The following is a 12,764-nucleotide window of genomic DNA, read 5'->3' on the forward strand; positions in this document are numbered from 1 at the left end:
GAATACACACTTGAGGGATAACAATTTCAGACAGAAGGCGCCACTAGAAGCCGCGTTGCTTAAAAAGTCCTGGAACTTTTGAATTGTACCTTGTACATATGTCAGAAAGCAAAAACCAATGCGCACAAGCCCAGCTCTCAAACTGTAAATAGTTCAAATCGACACGCTATACTGGCTGAAATTTCTCCTCCTGAAAATGGCTATATTTTTTAAAGCCAAAAGGTGAGTCTGACAATCCAAATGTGCTGGAATAAAAATTACCCAAAGATTCAAAACTTTGATTCAATTCGGATTCACTTTTCATCTTTAAAAAATATAGTTTGAAAAAACTATAAAACACGTTTTTAAATCACTTAAACCACATAAAAAATGAAAAAAAAACCCTTATATAAACTGGCAGTAATATTGATCGAAAAATACTTGTATTATTGTGAGAAAAGTGTGGTATGCTCGATAAACGGAACATTTGCCACAAAGCTTGCTTTAATTCCACTTATTAAATGTTATTATAGATTTTAATTAATATGGATTCCAACACAAGGTGCGAGAATTTTTTTTTTTTGATCTATAATTGGATATTTTCACTAATTTTTGGCGTCATTCCATGTAATAATCGAAAAAAGGGGTTCAGATAATTTTATAATAAATATATATAAATTTGGTTGCCACATAACAGCAGCACTAGCCTCGTCTAATTTTACCTGTCAAGCAACTTGTGCGATATTGAATTTTTCCTATATGTCGGCGAGGCGTATGTCCATTGCCCAATTTTTGCTTCACGTGTGAATATATGTGTATATTTCTGAAGATATTTTTAAGAAAAAAAGAAAAGAAGAGAAATACAATGTCTTAGGTATCAAAATAACTTTGGTAGTTTAGGAGATATGAATATTAATCCGCACTAAACAGTTGCACAAATCGACTTACTACAGTTGGTTTCAAGTCATTCGTTCATTTAACAAAACACTGCAATGTTTTGTTCTCAACGAGCAATTTAATTAATGTGAGCACTGAGAGCACAAGCAATAACATGCATGACAATTTTCTTTCTAAGCATTGTTGTTCCAAAACAATACTGCAGGAGAAGACAACAAAGACAATGGCAATAAAAATCAAATCAATGACAACGAGTGCAATAAAACATTTTCCATATTCCTACAATATATTTGTGCGTATTGTTATTATTTATTACTAGCGTTTTTTCTCATTAAAGTGTAGGATATGCTATTTTATAAAAAATTATGTAGCAAGAACCATTTTACACATTTATTATACACATATTATATAATCAAGTCTAAGCTAATATATTTGCTCGTTATGAATATAGGTATTATTATACTAGGCATAAATTTAACAAAATATGTAAGCGTATTTTAATTGTACTATTATTACATTGTATTTGTAATTGTAATTAAAACCAGTAAAGAAGGGCTAAATTCGGTTGTAATCGAATATTTTATACTCTCGCAATTTACAAGGACCTAAGCCGGAGAAGTAATTTGAGGTGCTGACAAAACTTAATAATAAACAAGTAAGGAACATTTTATACTTTCGGAACTTGAAAGGATTAATGCCAGTGAAAAATATTTAGGTGTGGCCAAAAAGTTGGTGTTTTATTAAGTAATATATTCATTTAATTTTATTGGTATATTTTACTTCGTGTCAGCTAAAATTATATTAAAATTATCCTCAAATGAAGTATATGTGATATAAACTCAACCGAAGATACTAAATTTAATATATTGAGTTGATGTGGAATACATCAACCTGAGGATCGGAATTCATTATGTAAGGCATATGAGGTTTAGATCAAGGTCCACACAAACTCCATTCATATTCAGCCCTAAACGATTAATATTATACAATTTTAATATTTTTAAGAAAACTTACCCACTTAGATTCATTAAATTATCACACATTTTCACCTACCTAAATGGTCAACGATCATCTGGAATGTCGGAAATCACTTTGGGTTTGTTGCATTAACCTTTGACATTGCTCAGGTATACTCGATAATATATTTTGAAGTATTCTATAAGAAAATAACTCACACACTGACCGACATATTCTACATAAGGTTTGTTAGAATATTCAAAATAATTACATGTATCTAGTATAATATATTTTCACATATTTTCAGTATTAAACTACCACATAGTATATCCAATATTATACGTTAAGTTAATTTTGTTAGATATCTTACATATAAAGCGATATATACGGTATATATAGTATTGGCCCGGTTTTATGTAGTTTTGGCATTACTACATATTATAAACAGAAAAAAACATCACCAATATATAAGGAGTAAAGTCAACCGGATGTTTGAAAATCCTGATATTAGTCATAGGGGAGTTAGGACAAGTTTTTTTTTGAGCTATTTTAGATGAGCTAAAAGTTCGAAAATCTACACATTTGGTGTATGGGGCTAAAGGAAGTATTGCCCGATCAAAGCCATTTTTGACATAGAGACATACTCAGGGGTGTTGTGGAATCCAAGACAGATTTGCGTGGTTGTCAGAATTGCAAACCAATTATGATTCTCAATGGTGTCACAGAATCTGATTGGATTTTTGTCTTTTCGAAAAAAATGCAAAACCAATATTCGAATCAGCTGCTTACTACTGTGTGCAAATGAATAAATTTGAAAGCGTTTGATGAATTTGGAGTACCGAATAAAGTCTACTAAAGTTTACAATGAGTTCCGCTGTTTAAGTTATTATTTTAATGGAAGAAAAAAGCAACGAAAAAATTAAAAGGAAGATATTAAAAAATCACAATGATCCACCTAATGCACCAGGGGAGTCGCATGTGAAATTCGGCTTGTATTTACTGGTATGTTTGTATAAATGCTTACTTTACAGATTTATATCTCATTATCGTCTAAATAACAACGTATTTGGGTGTTAAATAACGTTTTGTGTATCCTTTAAAAATATCTAGATATTTTCCATAAACTCAATAATTATGACACTTTGAGAATTAGTCTTATGTTTTGCCCTATAAAAATAACGATAAATTAAATCGTAACAATTATTAAATTATTTTCTTAATTTATAACATGTTTACATATAACAAGATTATTTCCATTTACGAGCTTAACTCGATAATCTGTAATTAAGAAACGAAATTTACCATACACAATTCTTCTCTTTTAAATCCGAGATTATATTTTAATCTTCGATTATACAACTAGATTTGCGGTGTTGTTCCCAGTTTTATCGATAATTTTTGCGAAGGAAAGGAGAAATGTCAAATGACAAAGTAATCAAAAATGGCCGATAAAACATTAATTTAAAATATACTTAAATTTGTAAATTTATCATGAAAAATAGGTCAAAGTGGAACAGGAAAGAAGTTAAATTGCCGCAGCTTCGTGGCGTTAAACAATTTGACTAACAAATACAGGTAAGTTTATTTAATATGCATATGTATTTATTCATATAAAAGTTTCCAAAAAATAAAGCTATTTACAAAGATGAAAAGAGATCATTTGGTCCCTGTGGTGGCAGCCCGTCGACTTGGGAATACTATAGGAAAATAAATTGTATCCTCGACAGCTATTAAAGCACAGGTGAGTGAAACAAAACAGTATTTTGAAAAGTTTGTATTTATTTTTATAAACTAATTTATTACAGTTAACGAAATTGTAGAAGATTATGAATCATCGTTTAATAGCTCGCCGATGATTGGATTAGATTCACACAAGAATTGTTGTTTCCAAAGGATGCAGACGAGGAATCTGCAAAGAAAAATAAATGTATCAGTAAACATTCAAAATGAGTTTTTGGAGGAATTCCAGGCGGCGAATAGGAGAACGTCGACAGAATTGAAGGAGAAAGAAATGCCATCCTCGAAAAATTTCTGGAAGCCTTTAAGCAAAGCAAATAATCACGAATTTCATTTGCGATATATACATTAGGCTGGTTCAAAATTAATATTTAATTTTTTTTTTCGAAATTCTCTCGTAAAAACATTCGTGGAGATGTAAAAAGACGCCTGTGAAAATCAGAGCCCTTAAGAGGTCGCGCATCGCAGATTTCAATTTCCCATTTAAATAACACGGATAAATATTTATTTTAATTTTGGAATTTTGCAATTCTGAACCGGTTTAACGGATTGTTGAACCAAATTATATTCTTATAGGAAATTTGACGCTCTACAAAACAGTCTGATCAGTGAAGATCCACTACCATTGATAATTGTATTGTTCCATTCAAACGAGATACTGTTCCAAACGGTGGGGTAGTTATTTACCAAATAATAATAATGTTCCAACATTATGACTCCGAATATTGAAAATGTATTTTTTATTAATTAAATTTCTATTAAATTCCATATTTTTATTTGCTATTAAAAAAATTGTACAATATATTAAATATTATGATTTTTGAATCCCTGCTTTGTCTCTTCAATTGATTTGTTACGCTTGAGTTATGCGAAAATACGCCTAAAAGTATGCAAATATTTTGCGCATACTTTGTGATCGATGTTAGGTTTATTTCCGTTACGGTATTTCTTGATTCGGTCGTTGCGTTCAAAGGCCGCGATATATGTTATGCAATAGCTGTATAAAAGGACAATCCAAATAAAATTCAAAATGAAATAAATTCTCACTCAATGAAAATCTTTATTTTTCCCCACCAGCGGTGAGGATCTAAAAATTTTTAATTAAGAATATACAAACTAAGCTCAAATGAATGTATCGGGATAAAACTTTGCACGAGTACTAACTTTGAATTGAGCTAGGTTATGACCAAAAATTATCGAAATCGAAACAAAACTGTTAAATCCCCCAGGTACCGAATAATGGAGTGTGCTAAAAATGGGTTGAATCAGAACCCTCAGTAACCATATACCTAATAAAAACATTTCGAACCTCCAGCTAACTTTACCGCAAATATCGGTCAATATGAGAGTTATCAATGTATATTTTTGTATAAAATAGTTAAAATCGGTTTAAAACTTACCCTAGCCGCAATATAACAAATATCAGGATTTTAAAACATCCGGTTAACTTTATCCCGCATATATAATATATGTGGTGGAATGTGAAAAACTTTAATGAAACTCAGAGATCTTCTTCTGTGGTAATAGCAAAAATGGATAAAAGCGGTTCAATACTATCCCTATCTCTCATATACCATATATAAGATTTACAAACTTCTGATTGACTTTATATTGTTTATATCGGAATTTCCCGAACCCTCATATACCACACATAATGATTTGTTATTATGTGTTATTCAAACAGGCAAACAGTGTATGAGTTATATATTTATAAAATTAACTACTTGAAGGATTTGCCCCGGATTTGATCCTTGCAAGTTGCAAGAGTATGAAATGTTCGTTTATACCTTTCTTAAGTCTGAAAACTTTTGTTTAAAATAGAGACATAAATACTATCATGATAGCCATGCATCTCATAAAGGGAAGGGTCCATGTTAGAAAATGCCTATTCAATTTTTGTGCCCACGAGTGTAGTTGAATATTCTACACCAAGCAGGGAGCTAGTTTTTTTCTTGGAGAATATTATAGTCCCAGTCGACTTTAAACAAATGTTAAAATCTTCAACAATTAGGGCATTTCGATTGCACAAGTAAGACGTAAGGAATTCCTGAAGCTCTGCAATTAAGTTGCTAATTGAAAAAGCTGAATTCCTGTCTAGAACCAAAATATTAATATTGAAACATTTAAACAAGGCAGCTTCTAAAACTTTATTAGAATAGAATAGAATACATTTTCTTTATAACCTTTGATTCCATAGAGCTAGCAATACTATCCTTTGCATATATTGTTATGCCCCTTTTTTTACGGTTGCTTGTCTCCGTGGTATCTATCCTCAGCTCATTGGAGCAAAACCTGGTATATCAAAATTTTTACAGGAATAACTTCAAGTTTCTGCAAAACATAAAATATCTGAAGAAAGCATCATGCAGTCGCCTTTTATATCATTAACATGAGCGTGGAAACTCTAAATGTTATGAAACAAAATTTGATGTCCTGATGTTCGGAAAATCATAAAATTAGGACTTAATGTCAAAGACTTAGTTTTCAATTCCATCAGTTCTGCAGTAGTAGCTCGACTACAAGCGACATATATCGAAGCTCTAGGCATTCTGGGTCGAGTATGAACTACAACTTTATTATATATGGCACCCTTACTTTTATGAATAGTTATTTCCTCAGCCGGAACAACTGGCATCGGATTTCTTTCAATTAACATTTGTTCATTTCTTTTATATTAAAAAGATTTCACAACTTTTTCAAGGGCAATCTAGGCATTATAAGGCGTTCTTCAATTGGGGTTAAATCTTTCAAACAATCCGATATTTCAGGAAAGTATAGATTGTTAACTAAACATATTATTGGAATGTTCTTTTTAACAATCACAATTTTGCAAGCTGCACAAAAATTGTAATTTCCATATATCGAATGAAATTTTTGAATTAAAAAGATGGCGGATGCAGCATTCGGGTGACCTTGCGCAATAGTTTCGATTTTAGAACTTGGTGTGAGAACCATAGTCCCCCGCAGCAAATACATATTGAAGTAGGGGCCTTCTTTATATTTTAAAAATAAATGTTTTTGTAATCTGTTAAATTGCCCTTATAATCAGTTTCTATAATATTATTTTTTTTATTAATCGGGTACGTTGGGATTGCCTTTCGTTTACAATTTGCTTATTGACAGGGTTATCTCTACGAAGGCGAACTTGACTTTGGCTAAGACGTCTCTGGTTCAAAATTTCTTCCTTCGTAACCCTCCTAATAAGCTGTCGACGTTGTGTCTCTATGACGCTCCTCTCTCCTTATTTCAGGATTTCTTCTTTGCATTTGATCACGTAAGCGCAATAAATTCCTATACTAAGGATTTGGTGCGCGAAGTTCTCCATGTTCCCTAGTGTTCCTACTTTGCTCTTCAGAACGTAACTCGGGATTGTCTCGATGAGATCTATGTCCCCGAGTATTTCTAATTTGCTCTTTAGACCGAATTTGGAGATCTTGCCGCCTTGTCCTATGTTGAATAGTATTTACAACTTGTTCAACAGATCGTACCTCGGGATTTTCACGCCGAGACCTTTGTCCCCGAGTATTTCTAATTTGCTCTTCAGAGCGAATTTGGGGATCTTGGCGCCTTGTTTTATGATGAACAGTATTTAAACTTTGTTCAAAAAGACAAACCACGTGGTTTTCCCGTCGTTATCTACGTTCTACGAAGCGAATTTGAGATTTCCTGCGCCTTATTCTTTGTAGAAATGTATCGGTATTTTACTCGGACAGACGTTCTTCGAGGTCTAATCTACGATTTGCGTTGCTTTCAGTATCTTGTGATTTCTCAATAACTCTATACAATGAGTTTGATCGAAGAGCATACATAATTGAATCCTTATTATAAGTTTTGATGCTGCCATGCTATTTTAATAATTTAATTTTTTATATGGTTCTGATACAGTTTGTTTAACAGATCTTTTAGACGTGTATCTTATCACAAACACTATATAGTCACACTGTTTGAATATAATTACTTCTTTACTGTTCAAGTAATATAGCGTGGCTGAAGGTTTAAAAACATTGTACTCATACTTATAATATTTATATATTTGTAAGCATATGTATACGTACTTTTGAATGTGTCACGTAGATATATGTACATTAGCATAATAATATGTGAATAAATTGATACTAATTTGCACAAAGCCTTTAACACTTATTTCCGAATAAAGCAAGGAAAATTCAATACAAGTAAATTGAACTTTAACAAATTAAATTAAATATTCCGCAGAGAAAGAGTCGAAAAAAACGATGTTCACTTCGCAGGTTAACGATGACGGCGGACGATCGAAAAGTTGCACACAGGAGCTTTCGTATCAAAAATGTTGACTTGGCGCTCAGGCCTGTGGACGAAACGAATGATATATAGCGAATGAGAATGGTATGTTGTGTTGTCCTGTGTGGTGTCATCTGGTGTGGGGTGAAATTCCTTGAGTGTTCACAGGTGTGGTGAGTTTCATTAAGGTGTGTCAGTTTTTCCCGAGTAGAGCGGTGCACTTGGAGGAGGGAGTTAAAACTCATTTAAACATCCTGGGCCCCCTAGGCGAATATTTTGCCTATTATTACACGTATATGCTTATATTGCATGTATTTCGGCGTACTGCTGGTTGAGTAGCCGAGGGCTCGGCATACATGGTGATAAAGTTATATCCATATTTACCTGTATGGGCAGAACGCATATTCGGTATGCATTTTGCTGTGCGTGCAAAAGATATATAACTTAATTTTGCGGGTTTTGAGGTTGTATGTGCTTTTCATACTTATTGTATTGCGGTTGTTTCTTTTATAATTTTATTATCTGTATTGTTTGTTTAAAATTTCTTTACCATCGGTTTATTACGGTTAGCGACTCCACGCCTGGCTCAGATATGGCCAGAATGGGTGCTCCTTTTAAACCTTGAAGAGGGATCTTGCGAGAGTGAGATTTGTGATTTTCACTCACTTTTTTGAAGTGAGATATACAACTTTTACAAGTGTTTCCCATAAACTACCCGTTTGATGAGCGCTTAGATAGTTGCGATAAGTGCGGCATTTGCTTTTTGTAAGTCTGGGTGCGACACTGTGTCACATTGTAAATATGGTGATCCCTTAACTTTATTTTTGAAGTTTTATACATTATAAAAATGTTGTCAACTATCAGGCACTATAGAGGTGTCGATTTTTCGGCTTTCTTAGGACAATTTTGTTATATGTTAGTGCGATTTTAGCAAGTAGTAGCGCGCCACATAACTCAAGATTTTTGAAGCAGGATTTTTGTATCATTATTGGCTGGAGCCATCCTGCGGAGTCGAAAAGTTACATATTTGTGTTTTTAAACCTGATCTTTTCAGAAAGGACTCTGACTTGATTTTTTCTGCCAATTTGTGGAGTGTTGGAACGTTGGGAATTTAGTGGTAGTCGTATGACGAACCGGCCATTATTTGATCGAGTAGTTGTGGCTTTGTAGAAGTCTTTACAATACTGATCTTCTGGGGTTGTAATTGATATCAGGGGGCGTTTTTCTAACTCCCGAAATTTCCTTAATTGTGAATGATGGAATTCTTTAGAGTATTCGTCAACTTGAGTTGTTGTTGTGGAAACTAGTTCTGTAACTAGTCCACTTAGGATCCAGCCGAAAATAGTATTTTGTGCCAATAGTTTGTTTGAAATTTTCTCAACACCCTCGAGTATTATCTGAGGTATGAGATCGCTGCCTAATAGAATGTCTATTTGAGCGGGGGTGTTGCAGTAGGGATCTGCTAGCTTTAGGTGTGAAACCTTTTGCCAATGCTTGCTATTTATGTGATAGCCTGGAAGCATATTTGTAAGTTGCGGTAAGACTATAGCTTCTGCTTGTATGTGCTTATCCGCTTGGGGGGAAATTAGGGTAATGGGGCAGATTTTATTTGAGTTTTGGACTACTCTTCCGCCTATTCCCGTGATTTCAAAATTGGCTAGTTTTGTTGGCAGTTGTAGCCTATTTTGAGCCCTAGACGCTATGAAAGATCGTTGTGATCCTTGGTCTATTAAGGCCCTAAGTTTAAACAGTTCTCCTCGGTGTTCGATGGAGATGACTGCTGTGGGTAGTAATACCCTATTTTGTATTTCGCTGTGTAGCGTTTGAGTTTTTTGTGCCTTTGAGCAACATGGTGTCTTTTGGCAATTTTTGGGATTTCGGTTTTTGGGAGTTGTTGTTACCACTAAACCTGTGGTTATTTTTGTATAAGCGCTTCTTTGGGGTGATATGGGAAATTTGCTGTAATGAAGCATTGAGTGGTGTCTTTTGTGACAATATAAGCAATTGAACTTGCTTTTGCAATTTTTATACTTATGCTCATGTGACAAGCAATTTGTAGAAAGTCTTTTTGATCTGACCAAATTATTTCGTTCGTTAACTTTTAAGTTTTTAAACTTCTCGCAAGATTGTAGTTTATGCCCTCTCGTGCATAGTTCGCATGACGTATGATTATTTTGTTCGGATGTGAACGATTGAGATTTGTAAAAGCTTCTGTGTAATTTATTTTTGCTACTAGCTTGGGGTCTATTGAAGCTTCTTTTTTGGTCGTGTTGTACATTTTTTGTTTTAATTAGCTTTTTGTCTACCCTTTCAGCGATTTCGTACTGGGTAGTTAGAAAGTCTTTCATTTGTAGCCACGTGGGGCATTTCTTTCGTGATGAGAGCGATTGCTCCCATAAAAGTAACGATTTTTCTGGTAATGCGGCAGTGCATATGTTTACCAGTATAGGGTTCCAGCTGTCTGTGGGAATATTTTGTATCGATAAAACCGACAAACAGTTTGAAACAGTGGATTGTAGTCTTATAAACTCTTCACTGGTTTCTTTTTGAATCTTAGGCAAGGTTATTAGTGTCGTTACTTGGTTATCGACCAATATTCTTTCATTTTCATATCTTGCATTTAGAGCTTCCCAAGCCAAATTGAAATTGTCGTCATTAAGTGCGAACTGTTTGACTATTACGCCTGCTTGACCTTGCGTTTTGTATCGGAGGTGATACAATTTTTGTGCTTTTGATAATTTTGGATGGTTGATGTAAACGGCAGCGAACATGTCCTGGAAGGACGGCCATTCTTCATAACCTCCATAAAATATTTCTGTGTCACATGCGGGCACCTCGAGATGGATGCCTGAACTTGCCTCTTGATTTTGTACTTGTGGCAGCTCTACTCTCGGATGTGGAGTAGGTGCAATAGCTTTTATTAGCTTTAATTGATCAGAAATCATAGCTTTTGTTTCTTCGTACTGGTCTAAGCAGTTTACGTATAGTGCGTAAGCCGACGATTTAAAATCGTGTGGTAGATCTGAATTGTCATAATCTACTACGACGTCATGAGCCGTTTGGAGACGATTCCAAAAATTGGCAATATTTTGTTTTTTTATTTCCAATAACGATTCAGAGATGTCTTGAATCGGTGAAGATGAAAATCGAGTGCAGTATCGTGTTAATCTGTCACTCTCAGAAATGAATTTGGTGGCACACATATTTTTGCCTTTTATTTGCTTTGTGGTAACGTGTCTTGCGCGTGTAGCTTCTGCAGGTGTAATTTGTAATTGTAATTAATTAAAATTGTCTCAGTGTTAACTGATTTAAACGCAGCAATAAATGATAATTAATACCGAATACTCTTTTACGTATACTTGTATACGAGTTTTTGTCGGACTAGATAAATATTTAAATGCGAAATAAATTTTTTAATTTGTAAATTATTTTAAATATTTTGTTGTGAGTGTAATTTAAATTTTCTTAATTTTATTATTAAGAATCGCTCTTTTAATTTAACAATATTTTTTATGTCCTTATTGTTGATGTATTTAGGTACACCCTAATACACGGACTTGTTAGTATATATTTATGTGCTCGTGAAATTGAGAGCTCGTTGAAGAGATCAATACACTTTGTACATAAGTATTAACGGATTGTTTGTGCGTATGTATGTATATTTTCTAATGCAATTGAGAGCTCGTTGTAGAGATCAATTTGCTTTTACTTTTGTGTACGCAATCCTGCTTGTTTGTTACAAGGGGTCTTGCGGGATGTATGCCAATTGTGGACTTTGAAAATATGTACAATTATAAAGTATATGTTTTAATATGTACATATATATATTTAAATATTATTTTTGTTTGTGTGCAATTGAGTGCTCGTTAGAGAGATCAATGCGTTTTTGTTTAATTCGCAATCCTGCTTGCTTGTGTTTTAACAAGAGCAAGAGGTTTTGTTGAATAGATGTACATATGCGTATGTACTTTAGTTCTTGTTAAAAGAATATTTTATGTATTTATATATATATATATTTTTTTTTTAAGTTTTTTTTTTTAAGAGTTTGTTTGCTTTTTAAAAAAAAAATTAAGGAAATTTTATTTCACTTTGTTTATTTATTCGCAATTTGAAAATCACTTTTTAGTGAATGTTTAAAATTTTAATAATTTAATATTACCCAATGTTGAGTATGGTATAAAAATATAGGTAGATTGTATGCCGTATGTATGTATAAACTGGGCTTCTATATTTTGCAATAGAAATAGAGCGCGAAAAAAGAATTCAAAATTTGCAGGTATTCTCCGTATGCACATATATGGATGTAAATATGTACTTGGTTATTGAAAATATATAAATATGTCGTTTGTATATATTTTGTTTCTCTTTCTTTGACTTTGGTTTTCCTCAAGGGGCTTTTGGAGGACGTATATCTGTATATACAAGTTACGTGCTTGTGCGTTTGTCCCAGTGTCTGTCTTCTTCGGCATCCAGTTGGCTAGCTCCTTATGCGTGTTTGTTGTTTGTATTTTTGTGGTGTATGGTGCTTTAGTTTCGCGCTCAATTTATGTATGCTTTTAGTTTATTTTAGTTTTCGCGCTCGATTTGTGTTGTATTAGTTAGTTGAACCCGTTTTTGTTTGTGTTTTGACATTCACTTTTTATAAATTCGTTATTTAATATGTTTTTTTTTTTTTTTGTATTTTACTGCAGTTGTTAGACCTATATGTCAGGCTATTGGTGATTTTTTTTTGAAGTTGTATATTTTAAAATATTTGTATATGTAGCCATGCATGTACATATGTATGTACATATATTTTTTTTTTCGTGTCACTGCACTTTTTGGCTTTTTAGCTCACTGCTCTCTTCCGATTTATATATTTCATATAATTTTTCTATATGTTTCTTAATAGTTTTTTTTTTTTTTATATAACAATCCGAAGGTGCCTTTCAGTA

Source organism: Bactrocera oleae, chromosome 4 (assembly GCF_042242935.1).
Source record: "Bactrocera oleae isolate idBacOlea1 chromosome 4, idBacOlea1, whole genome shotgun sequence".
In the NCBI taxonomy this organism is placed as follows: Eukaryota; Metazoa; Arthropoda; class Insecta; order Diptera; family Tephritidae; genus Bactrocera; species Bactrocera oleae.